The sequence below is a fragment of the Talpa europaea genome, assembly GCF_964194135.1.
Source record: "Talpa europaea genome assembly, chromosome: 14".
Classification (NCBI taxonomy): Eukaryota; Metazoa; Chordata; class Mammalia; order Eulipotyphla; family Talpidae; genus Talpa; species Talpa europaea.
In genome coordinates, this window is record NC_140082.1 from 80,534,739 (window position 1) to 80,553,633 (window position 18,895).

Genomic DNA, 18,895 nt, shown 5'->3' on the forward strand with positions numbered 1-18,895 from the left:
ACACTGGAGCAACATACTCAGTTTTGAATTCGAAATTAACTAAAATGAGCAAAAAGACTGCAGCAGTCATTGGGGTTACAGGGAAGTCACAACAGACACCCTTCCTGCAACCTTTGGAGTGCCGGCTAGGCACCACACAGCTCCAGCACAGCTTCCTGTACATGGAAGAGTGTCCAATTCCTCTCCTTGGTCGTGACCTTTTAAGTAAGCTCAATGCACGAATTATATTCTCACCCAAAAATCAGAGGCTTCACCTACAGTTTCCTCCAGAGCATGCTCTGCGATTCCAGATGTTGCTTACTCAAGATGCTCCACCAAAAAGTGAAATTTTACCTCCAGAAATTGTTGAAAGAGTAAGTAAGTGGGTTTGGGCTGATGGAACCCCAGGACGTGCGAAAAATGCTGAGCCTGTAAGGATAGAAGTGATAGAGGGGAGCAAAACCCCGAGAAGGAAACAATACCCCTTAAGGGAGGAGGCCTTGAGGGGAATTGAGCCAGTATTGAAAAGGTTCCTTCAATCTGGACTCATTCGGCCCTGTCGCTCACCGTACAATACTCCAATTCTGCCAGTGAAGAAACCCCATACAGGCGAGTACCGTTTTGTCCAAGATTTAAGGGCTATTAATGATATTGTTCAGGATTTACATCCCACTGTGCCTAATCCGTACACCCTATTAACTGCAATACCTGGTGACTATGGGTGGTTTTCAGTATTAGACCTGAAGGATGCCTTTTTCTGTATCCCAATTGATGTCCAGGATCAACCGCTTTTTGCCTTTGAGTGGCAGGACCCTAAGTCCAAGAGCACTCTCCAGTATTGTTGGACTGTGCTTCCACAGGGATTTAAGAACTCCCCAACTATTTTTGGGGAAATACTGGCCAGGGATCTCAGGAAGGTTCAACTAAACCAGGGTGTCTTATTGCAATATGTAGATGATTTATTGATTGCAAGTCCAGACTACGAATCTTGTCTGGAAAATACCATAGTGGTACTGAACCACCTGGCAAAATGTGGCTACAAGGTGTCACCTAACAAGGCACAGATATGCAAACAAACTGTGACGTATTTGGGGTTTGAAATCAAGAAAGGCAGACGGAGCCTGATGACGGAAAGAAAACAGGTAATTTCAGCCCTTAGAATCCCCAGTAACCGGCGACAGTTGCGCGGATTTTTGGGTATGGCTGGGTTTTGTAGGATTTGGATTCCTAATTTTGGACTAATAGCAAAACCTTTATATGATGCTCTCAAAGGCCTGGACTCTGAACCTTTGTCTTGGACTCCGGAATGTCAAAAGGCTTTTGATGAAATAAAAGTAAAGTTGATTTCAGCACCAGCATTAGGACTTCCGGATCTTAGGAAGCCATTCAGACTTTATGTACATGAGAGACAGGGGGTTGCCCTAGGAGTGCTGATCCAATTGTTGGGACCAGAAATGCAGCCCGTTGCATATCTGTCCAAACAGTTGGACCACACCACTAAGGGATGGCCTTCATGCTTGCGTGCTGTGGCTGCCACTTGTGACCTCCTACACGAGGCAGAGAAGTTTACATTGGGTCAGCCCATCACTGTGTGTGTGCCACATCAGGTTTTGACATTGCTGGAGCAGAAGGGTGGACTTTGGTTAACCGCTGGGCGAATGGGAAAATATCAAGCAGCTCTGTTGGACAATCCTAATGTGAAACTGCAGGTTTCTAATTCCCTGAATCCTGCCACACTGCTTCCAAGCAATGCAGACGGACTTGAGGATGACACTTTAATCCATAACTGTTTAGAAACCATAGACACAGTGTATGCCAGCCGACCAGATCTAACGGACCAGCCTCTGCTGGATCCAGAGTGGGAGCTATTTACAGATGGCAGCAGCTTTATGGATCAAGGCCATCGATGTGCTGGATATGCAGTGGTGACGCTCCAGAACACCGTAGAAGCCAAGGCTCTTCCGGCAGGTACATCAGCACAGAAAGCCGAATTAATAGCCCTGACCCGTGCCTTGGAACTCTCAAAAGGTAAAAGAGTCAATATATTTACTGACTCAAAGTACTCTTTTATGATTCTCCACATGCATGGGGCCATTTGGAAGGAGCGGGGACTTCTTACGGCTAGTAACAAGGATGTCAAACACCCATTAGAAATCCTGGCCTTGTTAAAGGCAGTAGCTTTACCATCAGCTGTCGCTGTGATGCACTGTCCTGGCCACCAAAAGGGTGGGTCTGACTTGGCAAAGGGCAACAGGGCAGCTGATCGGGCAGCTAAGGCCGCTGCCCGTTCTGCCCTCCAGGGTGCACTCATCCCTCTTGTGGACCTGACTCAGTATGCTCCTGAATACACCGAACGGGATGAGGAGAGAGCTCGTGCATGGGGATTTACTGAGTTTGACCCCAGCTCTACTTGGAGAGTAAACTCCCATGGGATGATACTCCTCCCGGAGGCCCTGGTATATCCGGTGCTAAAACATCTTCACGAAGGATCCCACTATGGGAGAGATGCCTTATTAGAAACTGTGCGCCCATATTTGAAGGGACCATATTTGCATAGAATAGCACAACGGATCACCCGAGGTTGTCAACTATGTGCCAGGAATAACCCCAAGACTGACTCCCACCCCAAAGCCGTTGGGGTTCAATATCGAGGCAAGTGCCCTTTTGAGGACTGGCAGGTGGACTTTACACAAATGCCTAGAACAACAGGCAACTTCAAATACCTGTTGGTTTTTGTGGATACGTTCTCGGGATGGGTGGAAGCATTTCCCACAAAGACGGAAAAAGCTTCTGAGGTTGCAAAACAGCTGCTAAAGGAGATAATTCCTCGCTTTGGGTTGCCGGATTCTATCCAGAGTGATAATGGGCCAGCATTTGTCTCTGATGTTACTCATGCAGTAAGCAGTGCGTTACAGATCAACTGGAAATTGCATGCTGCATGGAGACCGCAGTCTTCTGGGCAAACAGAAAAGATGAACCACACCTTGAAGAAAACCTTGGCGAAACTGTGCCAAGAAACACAGCTTCGTTGGGACCAGGTACTATCCCTTGCCCTCCTCCGCATAAGAGTGGCACCTAGAAGTGGGCTACAATTAAGCCCCTTTGAAATTGTGTTTGGAAGACCCTTCCAGGCCTCAGTTCTGAAAGCCAGTCCGGAAATAGCTCAAGATTGCCGGATCACACAATATGTGAAACACATCCAGGAGGTTCTAACAGTGATTCATAACTTTGCAACCTCGAGAATCTCTATGCCTCCTGATCAACCATTGCATCCCTTCAAACCTGGAGATCAGGTCTTACTGAAGACCTGGCAGAGTGGGGATGCCCAAAACCAGTTGTCAGAAAAATGGACTGGTCCATATGATGTTTTGCTAAGCACACATACTTCTCTGAAACTTGCAGGAATAAAACCCTGGGTACATCATTCCAGAGTTAAGAAAGCGCCAGAAGGAACGGACCCAGAGACGAAGTCCCATTGGTCTTGTGAACCCATTGAAGACTTGAGATATTTATTTAAGAAACAGAAAGAAACTTGAATGTTACTGACTTCTTTTCCAGTTATTGTTGCAGGATACCCATGAACTCGTTTTTTTTTCTGAAGAAACCCTGAGAAGAAAAAAAACTACCATGCTCTAACCAATCTCTTCCTTGCAAAGTTTAGGAGATGTGAAATGACATCTAGGATCATGCATATGCTGACAGTATTTTTTTTTTCTTTCATACAAAGGTTTTTAATCTTGATTTTGTTATTTCCTATCAACTTTTGTTTTTTTTTTTACTTTGAAGTTTTTTTGTTTCCCTGCTTGTTTTTTTATTATTACTTTGGCCTATCAGACAAACTGCAGTTGTATGGGATATCCCACGCGTGATGAATGGTAACTAAAGAGCTCTTTGTGTCTATATGTTGTCTGTCTGTATGTCCTTGTGTCTAACCGTCTTGACCTCCAGTGATTGACAAATTGGTATACATGGTGCCCATAGACATTGAAAAAAAAAAAAAAAGAGTCTCCAGTTATGAGAATTTTTGCTACTTATTTCAGAGTCTGTTTTTGCATAACTTACATAGGGATTTTGTCTGTTTTAACAAAAAAATTGGACGTGAGTTTGATTGTGTGGCTTTGTGTGGAGTTCTTCCTGAAAGTTGAAAAAGAGCTGAACCAAGAAGAGGAGAACCTGTTTGCCTTGTTTGTAGGGTTCCAGAGACCTCCAAAGAAGGTGAGGAAGCTTGCCTCCATTGGCAGGACTGGACAACCCAGCCAACGAAAATGCCCTGGTACCCTCGCGAAGAGGAAAGCCCAGGTGGAGTCTGATGAGACCAACTTTATACCTGAAGCATACATCGACTGGATGCCACCGGTTTGCTCTGATCCTGTATGGAATATTTCAACAAAGCCAGCAAAAATTGCTGTTAGTTATTTCTACTCTGTGATTTTATGCAAAAATAGGAAAAATGGTTTAAAAGTAGATTTAGTTTGCAAACTTTTGCTTTGCTGTTAAAAGTTTGGGATCAAGGTTGAGAAAATTTGTGTTTTTACATCAGTTGAACTATTTTTAAGATTTTTTTTCTTCCTGAAATTTTTTACATATCTGCTGACTTGTTTTGGCTAACGCCTCCAGATTTTTTTTTTGGCTTAAACTGATGAACTATTTTTCCTGGAGTGGAGGACTTTTGCTTTCCACAATGGACAAATACCTGGAGAGACTGGTTTTCTTTCACACTGGAACCTGACAAAACGTTCATCTGAGACTGCATCCCAACCTCCATATATTTGATCTTCATCACCATGGAAATGGTGGCAAAAAGTGAAAGGGGGGAATTGTTAGGGGGAAAAGGCGGTCCCAAAGCAAATTCCATACAGGCTTTGTGGACTCCACCCCCACCCCAGGTCAAAGCCAAAGACACTGGGAACTCCAAATCCCATCACCACCAAAGGGAAGGTGACTGGGACCTGAGGGTGGGGTTAAGCAGCCAGGTGGATACAAAAGGGAGACACGTGGGCTTTGGGGGGCTCTCTCTCCATTTTGGGCTCTTGGCCAGCAGCAGCGTCCGGTCAGCTCTGAGAGTGACTTTGGGGTTTCCAGGTCGTCGGATCGGGTAGGACGCATTAAAGACTTTATTTCCCTATTTTCTCCCTGAGTTGTACATTTTCCTTATTTCCTTTCCTCTTGTAAATAAACCTTTTATTAACCCTTTTGTGTGTGTCTGTAGTAGAGTATTCATAAGTCCCTTTAAAGCGCGCGGGTGAGGACCCACAGCCAGGAACCCGTTTAATATCGGGGTTGCTCTATAACACTTAGAGTACGAAGAACCAGCTGGCCACGTCCTTACGTTCTGAGCCCCCAGCGAGTGAGGAATACCAGGTCCTGAAGGCTACAGAGTTATGGAAAAGACACCAAATCTCAGGCCTGGAGCAAGTCACTTCAGTGACAGGACCTCAGTTTCTAAACCTGTGACTTGGGGATCACTGCATTTTGTGGTGCTGGAGAAAGGAATTAAAATAATGCATGGACATCGCTCGTGAACCTTAGCGAAACAGTGGTCCTCAATACCCCACAGAATCATCCAGACCCACTGAGAATTATCAACAGACCCCAGAGGGAGGGTCATTCTGCATGAGTGACAATGTTTAGATATAAACCATGACAACATTTCTTTCCGCTTGCCCCATCCTGTTCCCTTTTCAGTAAATGGAATGGTTGTCAACTGACTTCTCCTTGCAGCCTGCAGCCTGGTCTTGATGCAGCCTGACACCTGTGTCCCCAGCTCCCACCTGCCTGAGCTCCGGACAGCCGCTGCTGGTTTCCCATTGGTGGATTGTAGGTTCTGGATACGGTTGCCTGGGTGAATTCACACCACTGTGTGGGTAGGGATGGAAGCCTCTCTGATTTATTCTCTGTTCTTAAAAATTTAGGTTATCCCCCGATGCGGCTTAAATAAATTGCAGCTTTCTCTCTCCTGCCTTTCATTTTTCTTCAATGTTCTCTTCTGTAAGCAAATATTGTTCTTTTTTTTTTTAACAGCTGAATGAACAGAAAAAGGAGTAATGCCAAGGGCTGCTGTGCCAGCTGATGCCCTGTGTCCAGCGCTGAGGAACAGAGTCACAGCCCGTGCCATCGTTTCTGAAATCAGGTCTTAGTGCAGAGTGGGCCACTCTGAGGGACCTCATTCCATCCTGATTTTTGCTGCTGGGACTGGTAGAGGTCGGGTTCCATTCAGCTTGGTTGGTTTTCCTGGGGTGAGCTCAAGGGGGAAGAGAAGGGTGGAGCCCACAGTGCACAGAGCAGGGCTTTTACCCTGAGGGCAGCACAGCAAAGGTGCAGTTGAAATGTCCTCCCACAGTCCACAGATCAAAGCTGGTTTTTACATGGGTGTGGCAAAAGCCATTCAGGATGGAAACGTTCCTGACCTCCTGAGAAAATCCCACTGGGCATCCTCTGATCTGTCACTAACTCACAGACCCCATGTATAAATTTTCAGCATGTCCTATATGACTGATCTCCTCAAGAAGCATATTTAAAAGACAGAGAAAGACAAATACTGCATTATCTCACTTCCATGTGGGCTCTGAAAATGCCAAATTCATAGAAACAGAATAGACTGGGAGGCAGAGACGGGGAGTGGAAGGTGGGGGGAGTGAGTTAAAAAGGATCAAAAGGTACAAACTTACAGTTATGAGATGAATAAGTTCTGGGGATGTCACTTTCAGCTCAAGGGCCGTAAGTAACGATCTATATTGTATATTTGACTGTAAATAAGATCTTAAATGTCATCACAAGAAAAACTCTCTGTAACTATGTCAGGACCTGCCAACACAGGGAAGCTATGCCCACCATGCCAGGCTCAGGGACCTGAGAGCTTTGCCCAAGACTATTCAGTTCTCCACAGAGCAGGAGAAAGGACAGCAAACAGGAGAAAGGACACGAAGCAGGATGTGTACTTTCTGAGTGAACAGACTGATAACATGGCTCCAGGTACATATTTACATTAATAAGCCTGAAAAATGGTGAAGTCGACCATACGTGCTAATTAAACACAGTACATGCTGGCTTATGTGCTTTCCTACAATAGTTACTAATTATCATAGCTTAGGTGTTTATAAGCAAGCCATGAGCAAATTAAAGAAAACTGATGGTTTATATTTTTTTTCCTGCCTTTTGCAGGTGGGAAGGACATTGAATGAAATGAATAGGAATCATTTCTGGGTAGTTTTTGAGTTCTGGGCTTATTCAAATCCTTCCTGTCAGAGAGACTGTACCTGCCTGAAATGGCCACAAAGGCTTAGCACTGTCCGAGTTTTATTCTAGCCCATAAAACATGTAATTTGTGAGAAAAAAAAAAAGCAGCTGAAGTCTGCTCATGTTCGAGCAACTCCAGAATATCTCACACAGAGTTGCGCATTAAAGTTTGTTGGGGGTGTGTGTTTTAGCATGTGTTTTAGGGGAACGCCACAAAATTCTTGACCCCCTATTCAGATATTAGAATTTAATTCCTGAAGTGCATAATTATCTGGGATGCTTTAAAAGGCAAATCAGGGGCCTCCCTGGTGGTGCAAGGGGTTAAGCACAGCACTGTGTAGCAATCCACAGCCTCTGCAGCACGAGTTCGATCCTCAGCTGGCCAGGGAGCAACCCACATGGCACAGCAGACCTCTCCTGTCTCCCCACTGCTCCCCTCAGCAGCATATTTCAGTTGATCTGCCTGTTCTGCTGCCCACTCTGTCTCTGGTGAATCCTCTCACTTTCCACACCTCTGGCCTGTACCCCATTTCTTGTATGCATAAATAAATAAATCTTTAAAAAAGAGCAAAAAAGATCCAAAAAAAAAGAGCAAAAAGTAAGGATAATCAGGCACATACTTCAGTAGCATCAACATACACAATAAAAAGGTGCTCTCCAAGTATAGTACTTCATACTGTGAAACAGACCAAGAAATCACACAATATCCTGGACACATCCTAGAAAATACGGGCATAATGCAAAATGTTTTGTAAAGGGTCAGAGGGACACAGTGGAACCAGAGCTAGCAGAGGAGGGGGAAAAATAGGACTTTTTAAAGGTTGCAAACACGCTGAGAATGTCCACATACTTGGTGAGTGATTGAAGAATTTGTTCTTCATCTTCAGAATCAAGGGCATCACTCGGTTCAGGCTGAATTCCAATCCTTGCTTTTTCTTCTGTAGGGGATGTTTCTTGTAAGATTCTAGGGGTTTGTTCTGCATTGTAACATAAATGAATGACTCAGTTTTGATAAGAAGCCATCCACTTGTTGCTCCCCTTTGTTTTTTTCTCTAAAGTTATCTGTTGCTGGAGATTTGACTACTTCAATTGGATATAAAAGGATGGACATGATTCAATTCACATTTTTCTAAACAAAAATCCTTTAGTTCATTGAAATACAGATAATTAAATACTGTTCAAATTAAAGAATTGCTTATTTTGGCAAGAAATAGAGTGACCATTTTTTGGAAGTACATATTGGGATCTTTTTGGTTGTGGGAGTTTTGGAATAAAAACCCACATTCTTGCAATATATAAAAATGGAAATGGGAAGGAAGGAAAGGATGAACCAGAGTCTCTTTCAAATGTGGCTTCTGGGCCTCCCCTGGTGGCGCAGTGGTTGAGTGCTGGGTTGCAAAGCTGCCCACAGCCTCTGCAGCGCCAGTTTGATCCCCAGCCACCGAGCAAGGGTCCCACATGGCGTGACAGACCTCTCCTGCCGTGCCCGCTGCTCCCCTCAGCAGTGTATTTCATCAGTCTGCCTGTTCTGTTCCCTGCTCTGGCTCTGGTGAGTTCTCTCACCCTCCCGTGCTTCTGACTGTGCCCAGTGCTTGTGTAAATAAATAACTAAATCTTTAAAAAAAAAACCAAAACACCTAAGATATCTTTTAAAAAACAACAACAACAACAACAAAAAAAAAACAAATGTGGCTTCTTCAAGCCAAGTCACTGTCCAATGACGTGCAAGATCTTTCTGGAGCTACTTTAAGGGGAGGGTGAGATCCACTCTAAGAAGGGTTCTGCTGACTTTGAACACTCACCAGCAAAACTCAGTTTCTTCTGCCTCAGGACCTGACCATGATTTCTGCCTTAGCGTGGGGCAGCCCTCACTGCACACCCACGTCAAAACCTCTGAAAATCTGTTCCCTGGCAACCTCAGGGCCCTACTTTCAACAGTCACAAGAGGTGAACTTTTCTAGCAAAGATGGTATCCCAATGAACTGTGGGGCCCTCCTGCATTAAAGGCCCTTCACCCTCTGGGGCACCTCTCATGTCATTCTCTTCCTCCAGCTCCTAGAAGGCAGACTCCACCCTCCCATCCCTGTATGTCCAGTGCCAGGTTCAAACCTTTCAAATACAGACATGTGACCTGTGAGGTCACACTGAATCACATCACCCTGGAAAGGCTCCCTAGGGCATGGGCTCTGGAGAGGATGGCTTTGGCACCACTATTCCCGAGAACTCCTAACATGCTCACGCTTACCTTGTCCTTCTGGCTCTAGATCTTGACTCTTTTCCCAGTGGGACAAGGTGGGAACAGGAGAAATACAGTGGCCCCCTTAAGGGGTGGTAGCTCCCACAGAGATAACCCTCTCACCCAGTGTGGTTTCTGTTCCCCTATAAGAGCTGCTCAGTGTTCTTTTCACCCCTTTTGGCACAAGTGATCTGTTGAAACAACCAGCTTGTCTACAAACAGTATTAAAATGTGGACATAAAACATGAAACACTGTAATGCTACTAGACTTTGTGATCTCACTTACTGGCAATGTTGAGAGACATACAACTTTTTTAAAATGATTATTTATGCATATAAGAACTGGGGTACAGGCCAGAGGCATGGGGAGGATGAGCAGAACAGGTGGATCTACTGAAATACACTGCTGAGGGGAGCAGCAGGTGAGGTCTGCTGCGCCATGTGGGTATCTCCCTGGTAGACCCGGGATCGAACTCATGCTGCAGAGGCTGCCTGATAGCTTCATAGTGCTGTGCTTAACCCCTTGTGCCACCAGGGAGGCCCAACTTTTTGACTCTATTTTTGTATTATTAGATAAGCCTTGCCTTCCACAGAGGGCCCTAGAAGAGAATTACTTACTTGGAGCCTTTCTAGCTGGGTTGCCTGGGATGTATTTGTTTATTAGGATGTAGATCTAATGACGGTAGCCGACCCTTTTGTCTTATAAGAACTACAAGACCTCTTGTTTCTTTAAGAGCCGAATCTGCCCTCATACAGTAAGTGCTTCTGTAAGCAGATGCCATTACAGCTCGTCATAAAGCAGCCCGTGCTGGAGCATCCACAAGGGATTGCCTCATGATGGCTCAGTGCTGAGGGCAGCAAGCCTGGAATTATCCCTCGGGGAAGCACTTACAAAGTTAATCTGAAGCTCTAAATTCTCTCCATTGATGACATTCAGGTGCAAAAGAACTGGAGCATTTAGAATTTTCTTTAAAAAATTATCTCTCCAGCTAAATTTCGATAGTTATTGCCATATAATTTTTTACATTGTTTAATTTTTAAGTAGTTTTAGGCTCATATAGAAGTAGCAAAAATAATAGTACAGCGTTCCCATGTGCCCTTTACTCAACTCCCTTCCCCCAACCCCCACGCCCCCAACCCCCCCACCACATGGTAGCATGTTACATATCTTGTTACAATCTTCAAAATCCAGAAAATGATACTAGCATGACTGTTAACTACAGACATTACTCAGATTGGACTAGATTTTACATGCACTGTGTGTGGTAAAAAATTTTCTCATGGGTGTAAGATTTGTGTATCTTGTACCACAGATCATTTTTTAGATTAGATTTCCCATTTTTGTTTTTACATCACAATATTTTCAAATATTCAGAAAAACATAGGCAATAACATAACAGATGCCCATATTTCAGCATTAACAGTTTGACACATACACTTCAGAATTTTGAAAAGAATTAAAATTTAAAGATAGAGCTAAAGCCCTACCTGGCCCCTTTCTCACTCCCTCTTCCTCTTCAGCTAAAACTATTTCTTTGCAAGCAAAATTAAACAGCAAGCAAACAAAACACACTCTGCAATTGTCCCTTCGATGATAGTGTACATGATTATTATGATAGGCTAGTTTTGACTTACTTTTAAGTTTCAATGTGAAAAATATTTATCATTTAAAAAATGTGTGAGGGCCTCCCCAGTGGCGCAGCAGTTGAGCGCTGGGTTGCGAAGCTGCCTGCAGCCTCTGCAGCGCCAGTTTGATCCCCGGCCACCTGCGAGGGTCCCACATGGCGCGACAGACCTCTCCTGCCGCCTGCCGCTCCCCTCAGCAGTGTATTTTGTCAGTCTGTCTGTTCTGCTCCCTGCTCTGGCTCTGGTGAACTCTCTCACCCTCCCACACTTCTGACTGTACCCAGTGCTTGTATAAATAAATAAATAAATCATTAAAAAATTATTAAAAAAAAGGGTGATATTTGATAGCAATAAAGCACTTCACTCTGCACTGGTTTTATTTCATAGTACTCTATATAGTTATATAAAATTAATGGACGAACAAATATTTCTCTGATAAGGTGATATATACTACATTACAACATGAAATAATAGATAAGAATACATTCTATAATAGCCTAAAATAAACTATAAATAAAAAGCCATTTATAAATATTTATTTCACCAACTTCACTTTTTCCAATAGCTAGACCTTTTGATAGAATGTAATGGGGGCTATAAAATGGGAGCGTTTACAATAAAACTATAATTCATGACAACTATCCTAAAAAAAAAAATCCAAGGATTATTTTCCGATTAAGATAAATCTTAAAATACGTGTAACTGTTGTGAAGCCAGGAGCTTTATGGTTCAATCTTAGATAAGTGTTGTGGGCAAATGAAGACCAACAACCAAACAGTACTTTGAAACAGTTCAAATCCTTTCGTGCATTTCTCAAACACTCCAGTGGGTGCTCACACACACAGAGAACATCACTGCAGACAGGCATCCCCTTCTTTTGTCTGTCACCATCACTCCCCAGAACACCTATTGCCATCACTTTTTTCCCATTGCTCCCCATTGTCCTGCTGCTTTTCTCTTCCATGCTCACCTCCCTCCCACCAACCTTCATCCCTTTGATAAATTGACCAGCCCACACTCTCTCTTAGCCAGAAAGAATCCTTTTTGCTTTAGAAGAAAAAGGGTAGGGAAACTGGGACAAGCAATAATGGAACTCTCTCTAGAAGGTTCTGAGCATAGAAACAGCTGAGAAGATTTCCATGCTAATTTTAAAAAATAACAGCTTATTGAGATGTAATGCATGCATCATAAAAATCATCCTTTTAAGATAGTGCAATAAATACCACTCAGTGGTTTGTAGTATATTCAGAGATGTACCTACCCATCTTCATCATTTAATTTCAGAACATTTCAGAACATTTTCATCTCCCCCCAAACACTGTACTCATTAGCAGTCACTACTCATTTTTCCTATTTCCAGCCCATGGTAAACACTGATCTACTTCTTTTTTATATATAAAGATTTATTTATTTTATTTATACAAGAACCGGGGTACAGGCCAGATTCGCGGGAGGGTGAGAGGATTCACCAGAGACAGAGCAGGGAACAGAACAGGCAGACTGACGAAATACACTGCTGAGGGAAGCAGCGGGCGAGACAGGAGAGGTCTGCCATGCCCTGTGGGACCCTCGCCGGCCGGCCGGGATAGAACTGGCTCTGCAGAGGCTGTAGGCAGCTTCACAGGGTAGCACTCAACTGCCTGTGCCATGAGGGGAAGCCCAACACTGATCTACTTCTGTCTCTATGGATTTATCTAATCTAGACAGTTCATATGAATAGAGTCATACAATATATGGCATTTTATTGCGGCTTTAATTTTTATAGCATGGGTGCATCTGTGTTGCAGTATGTGTCAGGTCTTCATTCCTTTTAACAGCAGAGTAATATTCTACTGTATTGATACCACATTTGTTCGTCCATCCATTCATAAATTATTGGAAATTTGGTGGGTTTTTTTTTACATTTTAAAAGGACAGTTTTATTAGGAAAAGGATAAAGAGAGGCACCTGCCTAGTCACAGGTGAGCATAAGAGCTTGAAAATTTGGGTTATTTCTGCATTCTATTATGAACAAAGCTCTTGAGAATATTCTTTTAAAAAAAATATTTATTTACTTATGCATACAAGAGCTGGAGTACAGGCCAGAGGTGCGGGGGGAGTGAGAAGATTCACCAGAGATAGAGTGGGGAACAGAACAGGCAGACTGACTGAAATACACTGCTGAGGGGAATCGTAGGCAAGACAGGAGAGGTCTGCTGCACCATGTGGGTTGCTCCCTGGCTGGCCAGGGATCGAACTTGTGCTGCAGAGGCTGCAGATTGCTTCATAGTGAGGTGCTTAACCCCTTGCGCCACTAGGGAGGCCCCTCTTAAGAATATTCTTACACAGATTTTTGTGTGGCCACATGTTATTTTTCCTGGGTATATACCAAGGAGTGGAATTGCTGGGTCAGATGGTAATGCTAACATTTTAAGGAATCATGATCATTTTATGCTTTCATCTGTAAATGAAAACTCAGTCCAACTTCCTAATCTATTAATATTTTCTGCCTTTCATTTATAACTCCTCATTAAAACAAAAGAGATGTAAATCTTTCTATTAGACAACTGAAATCACCCCCAGCTTGTGTGTGGGGTTATGGCAGGTTTGTTCCCCCCCCCCATGGACATTTACTTCAATATCGTGAGATTTTAAAGAGGATATATTAGAGTTTTATATTGGATTTTTATTGCAATAAAAAACCCATGCCATGTCAAAAGTCATTATTAAATAGCTGGGGTACCCAATTTTGATAATGTCATTATCAAACTTACGCTACTTTTCAAAGAAACCTACGTCCTTACCTTGGTAATAAAGAAGAAAACAGGTGAGCAGGTCAGGACAGAATTCCTCCAGGTAGCAGCAGAAAGCACAGAAGGCCTTTGGGCCTTTGGAGAAAAGTTTCAGAAAAAACGACTCGACTTTTTTGGGATAGCAGTCCTGGGAAAGGATCTCGCACTCCTTCAGGGAGAGCATGCCATCATATACCAGGCGGGGGAGTACCCCGCTCCTGTTGAATTCCTTCAGTATCTTCTCTTTATAACTCCTTGGTATCGCCAGGAGCTGCCTGATCCTCTTCTCCTTTTCTGTCTGTGTTGTCAACTCACAATAATAGAATCAATACTTGGGCCCTTTCTCGAACATCTCGGCACCTGTGGAGCTGGTGACCCGTCTCCCTCCTGGGCCTTTCTGCTTGGTGGCCTTGGTGGCAAATGTCTGCACTGCGTGGACATCTGGAGGCAAACTCATCCTGCCGTCTGGAATTATAATTATAGATCTACAGGGAGAAGGAAGGCTTCAGATTAAACTGGCTGTGCTGACAGTTGTGACCTAAGAGGATTGGGCTGCGCTAATTAGCCCTGCAACAGTAAACTAACTGTTAACTGGCAATAGTTAGTGCAGTCTAATTTCTGTTCAATTGAAATTCTCTGTATCATCCCCAAATGAACATTTCCCCAGACTGCTCCCAACCACCCCACCCCCAAATGATTACTTGCAATGTGACAAACACAACATGTTCACCATCTATATTGAATGGTCTCGTCATAACATCAGAAGCCGTCTCAGGAATGCGCTGCTCCTCTGTCGCTGGATTTCTGGCCACTGCAATTTAGGGTTAGACCTGGCTTTGCAGCAAAGCCACAGACAGTAGAGGAAGAAGCCAAAGTTGGTGGTTGCATATTGGCTATTGGCATTTCCATCTTCTTAAACTGTCTACTGTGCTGTTTCTTAGAATCAAGGCTTTTTTTCCTTTCAGAAATTCAATGGGATGTTTTGGTTAAGTGATTCAATCCCATGAATGACCCCTCTCCTCTGATCAGCCGTTGGTGTGCACTTAATGAAGTCAGATTAGAAGAAGGGATTATTGCTGGCTCAGCCCAGGTTTCTGCCACCGCAATGCCTCACTGAGGATCCTGTGTATATAATATGATTGCTTTAAGCCAGTTTTCCTGTGACCACCTGCTTGGAACCTCCCAGATCCTGGTGAAACGTTATCACCTGAGGGTCAACCTGACTGGATCTGCAGGTGACCAGCTAGGCTCTCCCATGCCCTCTGTCCTTGTCCTGTCCATCTGCCCATCTGGATGATTATCAGAACCCATATCACAGGCATCTCCTCTTTAAGAATCACTGTGAGATCGTGTGCAGATAAAAAGAATGATTTAAAGAAGCCCACACATTTCTTGCATTTCCTTCAGTGAAGAAATTTATAAAAAGATCTTTGCTTTTCATAATATGCTTGCAAATTTGGTTTATAGAAGCATTTAGGTGTTTTTCTGTAGTCTCTGTGTGGAAGATTTACTTTTCAGATGTCAAAACTACATTGGAATGGTCTGGTAGTGGAAACCAATGAAAATATTTTCCTGATTTTGCTGCTCATGTCCTGTATGATGTTAAGAAAGTTAGTTTACGTCATTATGGTATTAACCATGTCCTTCTGATGTTTTGACACTTGGGTCCTGCTGACCCTGGAGAGACTGCTCTCTCAGGGCTACCAATCCTTACAGATCCTCGGACCCCTGACTCTAAGTGAGTGTCAGATGCAAGTAGCCAATCCACAGCCCAGATCCCCAGTCACCTCCTTTATGGGGCGACCACCCTGGGGTCATTCTCTCTCCGACCTAATCACCCAGCACCAGGTTCCAGACAGCTAGGAATAATGCCTAGGCCTTAGAGCCCACTGAAATGAGTCAAACCAGCCAACCTTAAGCCTGTTGACCCTACCTGGCCAGGAAACCATGATAAAGTCTCTTCCCCACATTTCCTTGTTTCGCTGTACTTTCTGGTCAACTGGCTGACCAAGTGCTTCCCATACACCCTCTGTGGTTTGGAGCACCCCTCCTGTTGGGAATGGGCATCTCTTCAATGGTAGTTTTTAAACTGTTGCCTTCACTTGACCTGAATTACAGTAGACCCCACATTTAAGAACTTCCAGTGAAAGAAAAAGCCTGAGGCTTGGCTGTGACAATATGTGAAGCACTTTGAACCTCTGAAGAATAGGACAGGCCGTCACAGAATCCCCACTATCTTTTTCAGCACCATCAAGGAAGGTAAATGAGCCCCATGTTGAAACTGCTGAGGGAAATTGTGCCATCTTGTGGTGTTCTGTGGTTTATCAGGTTGTTTTTTTTTCTTTTAAGTAGATTTGAATTTTATTTATAGCAGTCCATAGCAAGGTTGACCAGAAAGTACAGCGAATTCTCATAGAATGCTTATCCCCCACCCCACTCACAGCTTGCGCCACTGCCAACTCCCCCACCAATTGTGAACCTACATTCACACATCATTATCACCCAGAGTCCAGAGTCTGCATTAGGGCTTATTCAGTGCTGTGCATTCTGTGGGTTTGGATAGATGTGCAGTTGTGTGTCCACCACTGTAGTGCCATATGGAGTTGTGTGCTCCCCCTATGTGCTTCGGCCCCACGCCCACGGGTCGTTTTACTGTCACCAAATTTTTATCCCAAGTCACTTTTACTCTACGATTTTCTTTGTTTGGACACCCACAGTGTGTCAGTACATGATATAGAATGATGATGAATGAGACAGACAAGTTCCCTACCCCGGAGAGATAGAGAAGGAGTACAGGTCAGGTCAGAAAAGAGTCAAGTAGATAAATAAATAGGTAAATAAACAAAATCATTACATGATAGCTGAAAAAGATGCTGAGTGAAAAATGGGAGTAGGGGTCCCTTAAACAGAGTAGAGAGAGGCACATAAACTAACACTGCCTGGTTGAAGATCACAGGGGAAGAGAGTACAGGATATATTAGGAGCAGAGGCTCAGAATGGGAGAAATCCCAACGGCAGGAAAGAGTGGGATGTATTTGAGAAACTGAGGCCCCCTGTGAAATGGGGTTGGAGGGTGTGGGCTCATGGGAGAGCTGTCAGGAGTGTAATCTTGCCAACCTGGTTGGTCCAGATAAGGAATTTGGATTTTACTCCCAATTTTTCTACTTTGCAGTAGAAAAGGTCCTGAGGGCTTTACCCAGGGGAGTGATATCATCTGATAGCTTTTCAGAAGTTCACATTTGAGAACATTAACATTTAACCCCTTGCTTTATCATTTGTTCTCTCCTTCCCCTACAATTTTTTCCTGAACTATTTGGACATAAGTTGCATACATCATCATCCTTTACCCCTAAATAGTTCAGCTCATTTTTATGTAGCTTTAGAACCCTTTAGAACAATCATAAACTTCAAAAATTCCCTTGATTGTAACATTTTTAGGGCCTCCCCAGTGGCACAGCGGGTTGAGTGCCGTGCTGTGAAGCTATTCACAGCCTCTGCAGCACGAGTTCGATCCCGGCTGGCCAGGGAGATACCCACATGGCGTGGCAGACCTCTCCTGTCGTGCCTGCCGCTCCTCTCAGAAGTGTATTTTGGTCACCTGCCTGTTCTGCTCCCTGGTCTGTCTCTGGTGAATTCTCTCACCCTCCCACACCTCTGGCCTGTACCCCAGCTCTTGTATAAAAATAAATAAATCTTTCTAAAAAAATAACATTTTTATCAAATATACAATTCCTATTCCAACTTTGTCTTGATTTAATAATGTCCTTTATCATTTTCTTAACCACCCTCCCTCCCCTGGAATCAGTCATTGCATCTGGCTATCATGAGCTTTGACCTTCCTTTAGCCTGGAACATTTCTTTCTTTATTTTTCAATTTTATTTTTATATTCCCCATACAATTGCAACCCCCTTATTTTGACCCCAATCCCTCCTTTCCCCACCCCCCACCCCCCATAGAGGGTCTCTGGTTCATAGTTGTTTGTTGATTTTGATATTTTCTTTCTTATAGTTATTCTTTTTCCTGGTCCCTTATTTATGTTTTCTAGATTCCTGCTATGAGTGAGACTATAGCCTGGAACATTTCTACGCTTTGTCTTGACATTTTTGAAGAAAGCGGTTTCTCTTTCCTCACACCGCTTCATTAGAAAAACACTAGATTTTCATTTTGTGTTTATTCAGTGTTTCCTTGTGACAAGATTGGGATATGCGTTGGGGATATGGATTCTGCTTAGGTGAGGTTCTGCCTCCCTCAGTATCACAACTGTAGGCGCCTTCATTTGGGGTGGGGTGAGCTTACTTGGGACTAGACAGGGGACTCCAGGCTTATCTTGAATCTGCATGCCCCAGCCCTGGTGTCAGCCCATGTCCCAGGAATTCTCATTCCTTTAGTGAATGGTATTGAAAGCAAGACCTTGATGCTAGATGTGCTTATTGGTACTGGTATCTTTGCTTCTTAATTCTTTTAGACTCCAGAGTTAGGAAATAAACATGTATATATAATTATACACACACATATACATGCCCGTATATATATACATGCCCATATATGCACATGTACACACAACCAAGAATATGCAATTTTTAAATCATGGGCTCATGATTTATATGCCTCCAATTCCAGTCTCTCCCTATAGGGCTTGTTCCCACCCATTCACATTCCACATGGAGATCTCTTTTCTACATGGAGAACCCCAGTTTCCAATGGCATGAACACATTTGCTACATCTTATAACACATCAAAAGTTGTTGGAAAAAATCAGAATTTTTTCACCCAGACCATTACAATAAACAAGAGTTCAGTATTTGTTACAAATTCTTACCCTACTCTTCCTACCCTGACAAAGACTGAATACACTCTACAGTCATTCATTCTTTCTGCTTCTCCCCCCCTTCAGTTTGGCTATGGCATTCATTAAATTATAATTAAGTTTCAAATTGCTTTTATTTTTTTAAAGACTTGTTTATGCATACAAGAGCTGGGGTACAGGCCAGAGATGGGGGTGGGGGTGAGAGGATTCACCAGAGACAGAGCGGGGAACAGAAAGGC